This window comes from Schistosoma haematobium, chromosome 3, assembly GCF_000699445.3.
Source record: "Schistosoma haematobium chromosome 3, whole genome shotgun sequence".
NCBI lineage: Eukaryota > Metazoa > Platyhelminthes > Trematoda > Strigeidida > Schistosomatidae > Schistosoma > Schistosoma haematobium.
Window position 1 is genome coordinate 19,473,813 of NC_067198.1, and position 14,920 is coordinate 19,488,732.

General features: G+C 28.4%; 1 protein-coding gene across 1 annotated transcript in view; it reads left to right on the top strand.

Annotated features, from left to right (window-relative positions):
• The first annotated feature begins 487 nt into the window (after positions 1–487).
• Positions 488–14,920, top strand: part of ADAMTSL3 (ADAMTS-like protein 3) — a 49,929-nt gene continuing 35,496 nt past the window's right edge. The window contains exons 1-2 of the mRNA XM_012938980.3: positions 488–1,209; positions 10,836–10,868. The gene's annotated coding sequence lies outside the window, so the exon portion shown is untranslated. The remainder of the gene's footprint in view (positions 1,210–10,835; positions 10,869–14,920) is intronic.

Below are 14,920 nucleotides of genomic sequence, written 5' to 3' on the forward strand. Positions count from 1 at the left end.
ACTTTATATCAATAGTTAAAATCATGAGTCAGTTGAAGCTAGACCACCACAGAAAACGTGGAAGCACTGGACGGTCCTCTTGTCCTACAAACTATGTTCTGTAAAGGTTAAAATATTTCTTTGCGAAAACTTTTAGAAGTTTTACATCATAAATACTTATCATACTGTTCAGGTAGTTTAAATCACAATTACATAAACTTATCAAATCTAAACGTCCTTAATTCATTTGAGAATTCGAAATATTTCTTCTGATCTACGGTAATTGTGTTTTTATAAATTTAGTAAGCACACTATATTCTTGTTAGCCAATCAACAGTGCTTATTTATTTATTTATTTCAATTATCAATGGATGACGTATTGTTCTAGTTGTACTACATGTATACACTCTGATTAGTATCCATATTAAGAACAAATTAAATCTTGCTATTTCACTGATTGGTTATTTCGTACAAAACTATTATCGTTGTATTATTATACTTGATGCCAAATAACTAACCTTGAGAATAAAGGTATAACCTTGGACATTTATTAGTAGTTAATGTTGTGGGGAATACTTTTCTAATCAGAGAAACAAAATTAACTATAATATAATCATAATCATATATTGTTTTTACATTACAAATATTGGCTAACTGTGTTCATTTTTTGTCATGAGATAAAGATATGATAACTCGTGTGATTTCAGCATAATCTATCTATCTGCCCACGTGTTGTCGAGTAAGAGAAACACATCAGTGAAGTTTATTTCAGTTTATCACATGAATATCTAAACATTGAATTGAAATAAAACAATCAAGTAGTCTGTATTCATTAGAAAAGGATAAATAGTGGAATTTGGTCTACATGTGAACTACATCATATCCTCCGTGATGAATTTCAAATATCCAAGCAGAAAATGTATGTTTTCAGATAACTTTTGTATATTCACTCATCTTATTTCTAAAATTATCAAAGAATAGATGAATGCTTGACTGCTGAATTAATCATCTTTTGATTTATAAAGACATATTATTAGAATATATCTAATAGGCAAATTTATTTTTTAAAGTATTGGAAACAGTAATAAACATAGCAAAATACCTAAATATTATTTAATTCAAGGAACTATTTCGATCAGTGAACATTTTCATAAAAATCAACAGGAAATCACATCCATTTAGATTAAAATCTTGAAATCGAGATCTCCATTCAGAAGTATCCATCTGCTGGTAAGTCACACTTATTTGTTCATTAATAGTGACTTATATACACTAAATTTCATTTTATGAAATATTTCCCAGTGTTCAGTTAAGCTTTTTAATTATGACCAATATTATAATTGTGTTTAAACATAAACTCATAATTATGTCTCTATTGTATTTGTTAATTGTTGATATACTTCATATTACGTACGTGTTTGTAAATAAAAGCGAATTGTGAACAGTCAGTAACTTAATATTCCACAAACTGTACTAAATTAATGTTTGGTGGATCTATTATCGTACATTTTCCTCCCTATGTTTTAATAATTCTAACTACTAAGTTGATTCAATTCATTCTGTAACAAATTCATTAGTTCCTCAGCTTAAAAAATTATCATTTATAAACGTTATTCCGAAAATTCTCTGAAGAAGTGGCTTACACTAAGTCACGATACGTGAGAAAATCAGATTTTTCTACTCATTAGGATATTAGAAATATATTATTTATTTATAGATTACCAGACAATTTTTTAAACAACAATTTACTATTGTTTTCTACATTCACTGTATAGTAAATAAAGCAGGTTTTTCATAATCACTTTTGTAATGAGTTTGGCCATTTTTTTACATTTTGATGCCTTTCTCTTGTAATTAAGTAAATATCAACTTGTTATAAACAAATTTTATATTGGCTATCAAAATTTCTAAATGATGAAATATGCCATAATAATCGTTTATTGATTAGAAATTATAATCACTGTCATCTACATTGAGTTAACTTCTTGTAAATCATTGTAAACAAAAACAACAACACGAATAGATACATAATAATCATTTTATGATCAGTAAAACAACAGTGTGCTCTGATGTGTAAAATTCAATGTCAATCTTCTGCTCTTTAACAAGTTTTTCATCCGGAGAATTTTTAAGTATAATGTAGGAATTTTGAAGTGGACACAAAAATCCTTTGAGTATATTTATATGTGTATTGATTCAATGACAAAGCAGAAATGTATCTCAAACACCTCAGATGTAACATAAGTCTATTACAAAATATCCATAATTGAAATGTAGTATTTATCTATTCAACTTCCAATCATACGCTCTATGTAAATAATGAATTAATACAATCTATCATATATTCAGTTATTGAAAAATGTACAAATCTATTAAACATTTTAAATGATTGTTACTTTAGGTTTCAGATCTTATATATATAGATAAAATTTATTTGGTGATACAAATCTCGAGCAACCAAAAATTGTTTACTTGTATGATGAGAATAACAACTACTCTATTAATTTAATGACCAAAAATAGCTTAGAAGCACAAATAATCGCTGAAAAATTCCCATTATATTAAAAACACAATTGTATGAACGAAGAAAATTCTTTTCAATGAATTTCCCATCAGGTTCTACAATTATAAAACCAAATTAATAATCCATAAAATTGGTCAGATTTAAAGCAGAGTACATCATTTGAAAATTGTAATAAACGAATCAAGATTTGTTGTTTGTCATATAAAATCAAATCAGATCGTCAATTTTGGGACTGACTAATATGAAGTGTTAACTTGTATCAGTTTATAATCGAAATGAAATTGTGAGATAAATGACCAGAATATTTATGATCAACATGGAGTGAGAGAAAGAGAGAGAATAATGGAATATCACAGGTTGAAATCATGAGTCGATTGAAGCTAGACCACCATGGAAAACCTGGAAGCACTGGACGGCCGTTTCGTCCTAGTATGGGACCCCTCAGCAGTGCGCATCCACGATCCCGCACCACACGGGGTTCGAACCCAGGACCTACTGGCTTCGCGCGCGAGCACTTAACCACTAGACCACTGAGCCGGCATCCAACGCTGTTAATGTCCAACTCCAGCCTGTGGAATTTCTAAAACTCTCCACAAAACCCATTCTGATAATAATGGAATAAAAATAAAAAAATTACATAATAAATGGAATAATATGAATTAGGTCAGATATAGTAGATAGGGGTGAATGCTGAATAAATTTCTCGAAACAGTTATCAAGTGTATTAAAAATAACATTGATAAGGATAATAATAATAATAATAAGATAAATTTGTAACATAAAAACGAACATTAGTCAAATTACGTCACCATATTATAAAATTGATTCATAACTAGTTGGCCCCGAAGTTGGCCAGGGTAAAAGGACCGGCTGAACATATTTCTTTTGGATGCAAAGCTCTGGCGTTTTGATCCGAACAGTATTGGCTTCAGCTGTCTGAAAGATTCTCAGTCTGGCGGAATTAGGTAGACTGATGTTAACACGATATATTATTGTGAAAGATTGCTCATTGTTGGCTGAACACATGTTGACTGAATTAAGGTTTTTGATAAGGAAGTTTATTTTGAGCTATTCTTATCGTATAAAGGAATATTCTGTCAACTGGAAATGTCAAAAATATCTCACTGGTACATTTTACTTTCCAAAAAAAACAATATAAATTAACCATTCAAGCATTTAAAAGTGATTTTATCATAGATAAGAGATATCATATTAATTCAATTCTCTATTCTATCTCCATTAAGATATAAGAATATTGACATATTTTTAATCATTATCATTTAAAGTATATAAATATTTGTGTTAAAATATATTACCGATATAATCTCTAAAACTAATTATATATGCACCTGTGAATTTGTTGTTATTCAAATAATTGGAGCAATACAACTATTTTGACATTTTAATGAGAGATACTAGTTCCAATGTATGTGATTAAGTATATTAACGTTATTTCAAAAAGAAACACTAGTAAAAGTATTCAAACATATACAACTTAATAGTTGAGATCATGAGTCGATTGAAGCTAGATCACCATGGAAAAAACTGGAAGCACTAGACTGCCATTTCGTCCTATTATGCGACTCCCCAGCAGTGCGCATCCACGCTCCCGCTTCGTGGGATTCAAACACAGGACCTATAGGTCTCGCTTAACCATTACATCACTAAGCTGACCGGCATCCAACGGTGTTAACGTCTAACTTCAACGAATCCACAAAATTCAATGACACATTCACTACTGTCATTTGTGAGTTACTACCTCACAACTGGTCCGATTGAACTCCAGTGATCACTCCAGGAAATCACTCTTGAATCCATTCATTGATGAGTATATGTTGATTAATATCAGAAGGGGTTTTATGGAGATTTTAATAATTTCAATAATTGAGATCATGATCCAAAGCAGTCTAGCTTCAATTGACTCATAATCTCAACTATTGAAATTACTCAAATCTCCACAAAACCCCTTCTGATATACACCTTATTTACCTCTTTTTTGTTATATTGTTAATAACCTGAACTTAGTTTTCAATTCACTATTCATTTTAAGTTATACTATCGTATATGTTTATTGTAATTAATTAAAATTTACCGATTATTTATTGAAATTATCAAATGAAATTATATAACTGTAAAGTGTCCTTTGATATTTTAACTTCATAATTATATCATATTCTATCATTATTTATTATTATGGTTTAAAACAAATACCATTACAGTAACAATATTATATGTCTCAAATCAGAGTTTATCTTATATGAAATATAAACACAAATATTATATTGAAATGATCTAATTCATTATTGTATACTATTTCCTTGATTCATCATGTATCATATATATCAAATCAATAAAACTAACCCCATTTTCAAATCATTCCACCTGGTTATTTGTATTATCATTAATCATAAACTCACTACTTGTTTTCATAATCTATGTACATGAAATATGAATAGCTATTTAAGGGTACATTTGTTATTTTCCAGTATTTAATTGATATAAAATTAAATAAATTTTTGTTTATTTATAATTTCCGGTCATTTTTTTTCTGTTTAAAACAAATCTATCCATTTAAGTTTTAATATTCACTTTATGGATTTTATAATAAAAATCATTTGATAGTGATTGATTCTTTTAAACAATAAATTAGTTTCAAAACGGGGTTTTGTAGAGATTTTATTAATTTCAATCGTTGAACTCATGAGTTAATTGAAGTTAGACCACCATGGAAAACCTGGAAGTATTGGATGACCGTTTCGTCCTGGTATGAGACTCCTCAGCAGCGAGCACATTAGCTCAGAAATAAATGAAGATTTGAATTAAATGCTTGAATATATCTGTATATGATAGATTTTTAACAGTAACTTCAACTGGTGAATAGCTAGAAATCAGGAAGCGTTAAAATGATGTTTCACTATGAGATTGAACTTATAAGTAATATCAGTCGAAGATCGTAGTAAGGATTAAATCCAGAAAATTTAAGCGGAGTCCAAATTTTTAACTTTAATTATCTAATGATATATGCTTTATTCCTAAGATGTTTAGACTCGATTGAAATGAAAACTAGTAATCATAAAACCAAGGATAAAGTATTTAGAGTTTAACTGTTTATTATCTGTCTTTTTGTGATACCTATTACTAATTGTCAAATTTCCTATTTTAGGATGTTTTATTTGTCTTGAACAGATATCTTTAAAAGAAACTAAAAAACGAGAGAGTTTAGGGTAGAACATGCATAACAACATTTTAAGAGTAACTATAAACATCTGTTTATATATTTTTAAAAATTGATGCATACATTTAATGTGTTATAATCATTAAATGATACTTAATCAATAAGATTATATTAACTAACTTCAAGGATATGAACTAATCAAACTCGTTGATCATCTTAAATGAAACTAAAAAAACAGAACATGAACACTCTATGATATTATATCTACAGTAGTACACTAGTATGCATAAACCCTATCAGTGAAAGTATAAATGTTATCATATATGCAAGGAAAAATTTTTCATATGGTAGAAACAAATTAGATTTATGATTATTTCATGATTGAAATATAGTGTACTAACATTTAGATAATTTAATTAACCTTTAACAGACGCTGGAATAGATTAGAAACGATTATGTAAGCCGTAGCTAACATTTTTTTCATAAATAGGTTTTTAAAATCTTATTGAAAGGATACAGGACAATCTCTAGGAAAAGTAGTGATTATATAATACAACTTGAGTGGCAAGTCTTATTATTCTTGAAGTCTTATACCTTCCATACAATACATTCTATTTGTAAGTGTACGAAAAACATTATGTAAACACAGCTGTATATGGTTTTATAACATCAATAATATTTTAGTGGATGATACTCACAACATTGTTTGTTGTATGTATGTATGTATTGAACATGGACTGAAAGTTGTCTGATGGAATGAAGGGTTTCATTATAGGGAAAGCACGGCGTTGTCATAATAAATGGATATTAGACGAGTAAAGAAATCAGATATCAGAACACGGAAATATGCAAATGAACAACTGTACCCAGTAAATACACATTTCTCCTGACTATTGCTTTTCTTTTACAAAATAAATATAACTTGTTTTTATAAATAAAGGGTTTATAATCTGAAGACTAAGTAGAAAAGTTGCTCAAATCAAATAATACAGAACAATCAGAGTTATTTATGTAACATTTAACAAGATAAATTACTAAATAAGTACTTTCACCTAAATTTGATGAATTAGTTGCACAGTATTTGGGCGCCGAGTTGATATGAGACATTATTGAGGAAGAATGTATTTCTAAAATCTCAGCGAATGAATATGAAGTAAATCCAACATTTTGCATGGCAATCTGGTCCAAGCTTTTTCAAGGAAATATAATCAATTATCAAAATTATCGATATTCGAGTTTTTACAAATACATTCTTCCCCTTTAACGTGACTTATTATTTACAGAAACAAAAATGGAACTTTCTTCATAATGAGTAATGATTTGGTCTAGTTGACATATTTAATGAAATAAATACAATAATCAGTACAAAAGCCTAAAGATTCATCTTCTAGAATGCTTTACTTTCCACATTCATGCAGAGGATTTAACAACTCGAATCTCAGGCACTATTCATTAAAATTCTAGCCCTTTTTTTAATTAATAACCATTCATTCGTCTTAATTACATTTAACAATAATGCAATAAATTACCTTCATAACTTAAAAATAAATAATTTTTATTCTAATAAATACTTGAATTCACAAGTCAATTGGAGCTAGACCATCATGGTAAACCTGGAAGTACTGGACGACCGTTTCATCCTAGTAGAAATTCAATTATTCAATTACTAAAATCTCTATAAAGCCCCTTTCTAATTTTAATAAATACATTTATAGTCAAACCTAAAATTGTAAACATCATTTTAACACTTAATTATTAAAGTTACACTGAATGCTTTTCATTGTTCATATGATGATTTATTCTGTATTTTATTGTTGCTATTGTTGTTATTGTTGTTTTCATTAAATGTTATTGTTGTTTGGCAAAAAAGAAGTTTTTATTTGTTTTTAAGATCAGTTTAGATTATTCTCTCCACAACAGAATAATAATGATGAATAAGTAAATTTTATTATTTTCATAACTATAATGTTACTAATGTAAACATGAATCAATGGAACGTTTAAATAAGAATATTAAAATCGAACATGTGTCCAATTATTCACATTAATGATGAAATTTAAACTTTACTATGGACTAAGGTATGTTTTTAATTGTGATACATTTAGGCGCCAAATTAATATATCTAAACAAAATTTATTGTAAATGGTTAAGTTAAAAATGTACTTCCTTTGACTGTTATTGTTTTGTTGCTAAAATATTTATCTATTATTCAAATAAAAGATTAGAATAAAAATACTGTTATTATATCTTAATTTATTCTAAAATATTCTCAAATTAAAAAATATCATTCTGAAGAAGTGAGCCTAAAATCCTTTAGTCTATAACAGAAATAAGATATGAGACAATTTAGCATAATCACTAAGTAACGGTGAAAAAAGTTTGTTAAACGTTTTACCTGGGAACTACATCAGTATTACTTATGTTAATAGTACATATATTTGACAATGGCACATGATTTGTCTATGTAAGTATTATGTTTAAACATGATATCAGCTGATCTCATTTTTATTGATTTTCACTAATTATTAACCAGATTTATTCATTGATTAGATCATTGAAAAGATTAGTGTTATTATCATTTCAATAACATTGTTCAATGTAAATTTATGAATTAAGCTAATTAGCTTTTCGGCAATCATCTCGATAGCTGAAACACTTTTATATACTATATTCTGTTAACATCCTATTCTCATCAATAAAGAATTCAATGGCGATTTGAGAAATCCCACATAAACCCATTTCGTATTCAAACTTGTATATCAGAGTTACTTTGTTGGACGAATGCAAACTATTTACCATTCCACGGCTATTTAATTATAGTTTAGAACAACTTCTAAACACAATTTTAGCCAAGATATAACCTGTAACTTTTACATTACGTTGCTAGCACAATACCTTTAAACCGATAATTCAGAATTGACATTTGTCCATGATTTCAGCCAAAGTGAAAGAATCCAGCGTTTATAAACCAATTAACCTATTCTCTGTACTTGATTATTACAAATGTTACTGATATTTAGTGAACAGGGATATGACGAAATTGTTCCAAATAGCCACGAAGCATTACTACAACACAATCCAATGACTCTTTTTCATTTCATTAATAATAAATATTGTAACTTTTAAGACAATAACTAAAATATATGAAAACAGTTTTTTATCAATTACACGTAGTACCACATGTGAGTAACCTTTTTCCCAGTAAAACCACTAGAAACCAAAAGATAATTTTTATGAAAATCTTGATAAGAAAATGAGTATTAAAAATCCAAATAAAAAAGAAAGAATGGAATGCATCTACTTCATCTATTCATTTTACAATGAATTCAGTTTTGCAAACCAGCAATAGTTTCTTTTCTACATTAATTGAGTTGGTATTTATGTAGTTAAAAGTGGATCTTTGTTAGCACACGTTTGCTGATGTATATGTTACGTTTTATCCTTAAGTATCTCTCTACTCCAAGAGTAACTAGTTAATCAATACTAATACGCAGACAGTGGACAAAATAGTAAAATAATCTAACTACTCCTAAACAATCAGTAAATTTGGTAAAGCGGAAATTCCCATTTGAACATAAGATGAAAAGTAAACGTAACAAAGAAATGTTTCTCTTCAATCAGTTCTTCGTCATGGATCTACACTAACGTGTATGTATTTCACAATAATAATAGAATGGCAATCATGTAGTATTGTTGCATAAAAATATTATCATTTCACAATTCAATTAAGGAATAACATCGAATGATAGCCCAAATAATTAAACAAAAGATGATAAAGTGAATATAATATTTAAAATAGTTATTCGTAATGTTGATCAGTTGGCGAGTAAAATAATATATAGGATAATTAAAATAACCCATAGTGTCATTGGATTAGAAAAAGAGAATTGAGCGAAGAAAACTTTCTTTTCGACGAAATCATTTACTTAAGATGTACATTCGTATATATCTAAGAAGAGAATTACTACGATATTTTTCTTAGCATGTCGAGAACTCATTATCGCCATATTGGAGTAAAAAAACGTAATGAATACAAAACTGAAAGAAATTTAGGAAGGGAGAGAATACAAATTCTGTTATGAAAAACTCTGGTATAGCTTATAAGAGTGACTTGAAAATAGAGATGGGCTGTGACAGTTTCTCTTGAACACAAAATTTCGATCTGTGTATATGAACTCCGATAGCTTCAAAAGATGAGCAAGCAAACTATGCGTTTCATTTAATGTAAAATGTTGGATAAATTAAAAGCTTTCTTGTCTAGCTGATACCATAAGTTATGTAAAAGAAAAACAATAAAGATAACAATTTATCTCTAAGTGTTCTTTTGTTCATCCAAATTGGATTGTATTCAAAGATTTTATGAAGGACATAAATAACTCTATGCCCTATGTAACTGGATTCACTAAAACAGTTACACTAATAAAAACACATAAATGCAGTGAACGTAAGCAGTTTGTCTTCGTTTGGAGACTATTGTAAAATACCACAGTTTGGCTTTAATTCACTATCATTTTAAATGGGTTTGTTTTAGTTTTTTCGTGTTAATATTTCATAGGCAACAATGTGTTTTCACTACGGTCTGAGAAATAATGAATTCTACAAGACATACACTATTCTCAGGTTTATTTTCATCTAGTTCATGTGTTTATAATTGAGTTTGGTAAGATATCCGACCGTACAATTCAGGTTATAAATATTATTTTATTATTATTTATTGTTATCGGTTACCAACCTATTCAAGGGTAAATTTATATTCAACTATGATATATGTAATGAAGATTATGTTAATATTGTAGAAATTCAAAATTATTTCACGAAAATCCATAAGCTAATAGCAGATGAAAACGCCAATCTTTCCTAATTGTTAAAATAGTAATTATAATCATCATTGTAGGAATTCTACACACACACACACACACACACACACAAAAGGAAACAATACTGTGAACGACCAGATGTCTACTATAAATAGAATTCAAGTGAAAAATAATATTGTCGATAATTACTGGCCAGTATTACACTTCAAATACACAGTGATAAAGAGAACATAAATACAAAAAAAATTGAAATCTATTTCTAATTTCTATTTTGAACAGAATTTATTATTGATTGTTGATAGAATTTTGTTTTGTAATACTCTTTTTTTTACATTTTTAGGTGGCTAGTTGTTTAAAAAAAGAAGGATTTGTGGTAGGTACTTCTTTTTATTTATTTATTTATTTAAATTTATTGTACATTTACAAATTGATGCTAAACTAAACTCATTAGACTAAATAAGTACAGTGCATGGGATGTCTAGTTGTTTAGATTTACATTGGAATTTAAATGATTCAATTTATTCAACACTCAAAAAAGAATAAGATAAACTTAATTCTAGTCCTACATAAAGTTAATCACAACTTGAATAGCTCAGCGGTAATGTATCAAACTGAGAAAGTGAGTGACGTTGGATTGAATCCATCAGGAAATATCGGTTCTCACAAGAATAGAGGTATAACTACGTAATGAATACCAGTCATTAAGAAATCTACATTCACAAACATTTAATGCTAAACTATTTTAAATCATTTAAAATTTAAGGTTAGTCTTTGGGAATTAAATATATATCAAAAGAAAACCACTCAATGTCGAAAGCACGGGTTTAAAGAATCTGTCACGGATAATTCAGTTTTGATGAAGAAGTAATAACTGTAGATGTATATTTATTATACATATGAATGTCTCAATCTTACTTGTTGACAATGATAATATGTTAACTAGGATTTTTAACGATAACAAAAATTATAATCTTAGAAAAATTATATTAAAAATTATAGATAAAAAAAATATATATTTGTAATATCCCAATGAGTAGAAACATTAGATGTTCTGACGTCTCGTAACTCAATATAATCCACTTCTTCAGAGAATGAATAACCAAATTAAAATTACTCCAATTTCAGATAGTACAAAAAAACAACGCAAAAATATTATGTTCGATCAATCAAAAAGCAGATCTAAACAAGTCGAAATCCAACTATAAGAGTATAAATCGTTTTACCAAGGAATGTCTTGAATAAAATCATGTTTCTCACTAAACATTTTAGTAATAAAGTGATCCTATAAATAGATAATCATATATATGTATTTATATATATGCCGGCTCAGTGGTCTAGTGTTTGAGCGCTCGCGCGCGAGACTGATAGGTCCTGGGTTTGAATCTCGCGAGGCGGGATCGAGAATGCGCACTGCTGATGAGTCCTATGAAAAGGCAAAACGGCCGTCCAGTGCTTTCAGGTTTTCAATGGTGGTCTAGCTTCAATTGATTCATGATCTCAACTATTGAAATTACTATAATATCCACAAAACCCTTTCTGATATATATATATATATATATATATTACGCAGAAAACAAACATGTAGGAAATCTTACTATCACTTATTTTCAATCAACCATTTATGTTACATTTTTACCTATACAATGATTTTTTTCATATTGGTATGGAGAGTGTCATGTATCTAGGATAACAAAATTTTATTTGTCTTCGTACAATAAGCTAAGATATTTCGGATATTTCAAAAAAGTCACAGATAATCAGAAGTTATTTTCTGCATACTTTTAACAGTCACAGTTGATTTTAAATTGTTGAACTGAATGACTGATAGAATGTAACAAACTATTTACAATACAGTAAAACATTAAATGTCCAATTGTCATAAAAATCATTAATTTTTTGTGAGCTTTGGGTTTTTATATGTAAAATACATACCTTATACTCTTTTTATAAAGTGAAATATTTCAAGTTATCGATCAATAAACTATTTGTACTTGGCAAAGATGAGTGGTGGCTAGCAGTAGAATCCAGGACGCGCGTTTCGTCCTATTTGGGACTAGTCAGCTGGATGTACCTGCATCCCAGAGTTAATGATTACTCCGGGACTCGAACCCAGTACCATTTGCTTATAAAGCTTGTGAATTAAGACAATATCGAGGCAGTCCTCACAGGATGCACATATGCCAACAAGATCAATTGCAGCCCTAAACAACAACGGAAAGATACATATAAACAATACCAAATGGATTTGTTTTTTCTTAGTTTAATTTGTAAAAGTTGGGATCATCTGGTTCCTGATATATTTGGACTGAGTTTTTATGAGTCCTAGTTGACCTATGTGCATTCTATGAGGATCGCCTTGACAAATTTGTTGTCTCGCGAACGAATATAGCTGACGGTGAAATCCAGGACAAGCGTTGCGTCCTATTTTAGGCTCGTGAGGTTAATCTTTCTGCATCTCAGAGATTATTTTCACTTAAGGATTTGAAAACAGTACCTTTTTACTTAAAATTCCAATTCAATGTCACTTAGCTAGTGAGTTCAGATAACCACTTTCATCTATTCTACATAAATGATTGTTCTTAGGCTCAATTATCTAAGCCAACAAAATATTAAAATTTAATGGAAATCTCACCATAGTTGTATCTTTGATTTTTTTTGTCGCATTACTTTTGAAATGAATATGTAAATGTTTGCATTTAGTGCGTTCTTTGATAAGCAGTGGTTAATGCATAATAATAATAGTTTAATAAATACCTAACAAAATAAGGATTTGTGGAGTTGTAGTAATTTTAACAGTTGAATTCACGCGTCGATCAAAGTTAGTGGTCTAGAAAGAATTCAATAAAATCGCAGTAATGTTTCACATCCAAGTGTTTGTTAAGAAATTCATATAGATTAAAATTAACTAGTATGAATCGCATTTGTACTTTGACATATAAATCCTAAATCCATCGACAAAAATCGATATGGTTCCATCTATAAATAGACAATTAGATAATAACTTATTGGATAAGGGTTGCTATACATTGTACAATGTATTCTAGTTTTTATAATTAAATATATATGCCGCAATTGCTGCTTTCGACGTAAAATATTACTGTGTAAAAGTACGAACAAATTATTACAACTTTTTAAACTAGTACGAAATAATTATTGAGTAATTTATTATCTTAAATTAGTTTTCAATATATGTCCATTGGTTATGAACACCTTTTTTCCCCTGTTTGATGAATATAATCCATACATAGTATAAGATTAAAATTAAACAATGTGGTAGGCAGATAATTTTTATTTTATTTACTCTATATACCAAACAATAAACCTGAGTTATTTATTCATATCAATTTGACAATGAATAATAAATTGTAGGCAAAACAATTTTTTTCTTATACTAAATGACATATTTAGTAAACAAATCTGTAATTTATATTGTAACTATGCCTAAACGTGTTTATTTTCTTGTCAATTCACTAACTGAATGAAACAAACAGTTTAGAAAAAAATAAAATAAAATCGTTGTATTTTGATTTATAGTTATGAATAATTGATTCACTACTTAAATGCCTATCCATAAGTTGTTACAAACTATATGAAACTTAGTTTTTGTCAAATTGATCCAGATTATTTATTGTAAATGCAATTATACAAATATTGTTACTTTAAAGTTGTATTAAAGTAGGTTATAGTTACCGTGAGATTACATTTTCATCCTGTCAAATGAGTCAAATTGAAATCTGGTATATTGCCATGACAACAGCAACTATAGGAGTTTTCTTTAACTAAATGGTTACTTAATAAATTATTTAAAGTATAATTTCTAAACAAATAACTTTCAGATGTAAACAATCAGTTGAAACTTTACCGTATATACATCATAAAGCTTTCATCATTTTAAAGATTTTCTCATATTATTTTGCCCAAGTTATCTGGTATTTGAGTCAAAAGAGACTAACGTTTTACATAAAACCAAATAATAAATTTGTAATGTAAGTTTGTACACAGCTATTCTCACTTTAATCAAATCCTATGGCAATGAGTGAAGTTGTAATTTCGATATTTGTGTACTTTTGACATACTTAGTTACTTACACGTGTTACCCCTAATGAGTAATCCATTCCAGCTACCTCTAGTTGTTATTCATTCTTTTGATGTCTGTTTCTAATCATCGATACAATGTGTTCCTTTGTGGCGCAGTTTGACATAAGATAGGTATTATTTCATATTCATTGGATTATTATAACAATAAAGACACTAAATATACTTAGATAATTTTTGAAATATGTCAAAATATCAAGTCTAGTTTCTGGTTATTTATCAGCTAGTAACATGAACACCAACAAATTTATAACCATACATGTTAGTGATCAAAAATATATATCATTGTTGTATAACAGTGTGATTTGGAACTTTGATTATTATTTTAAG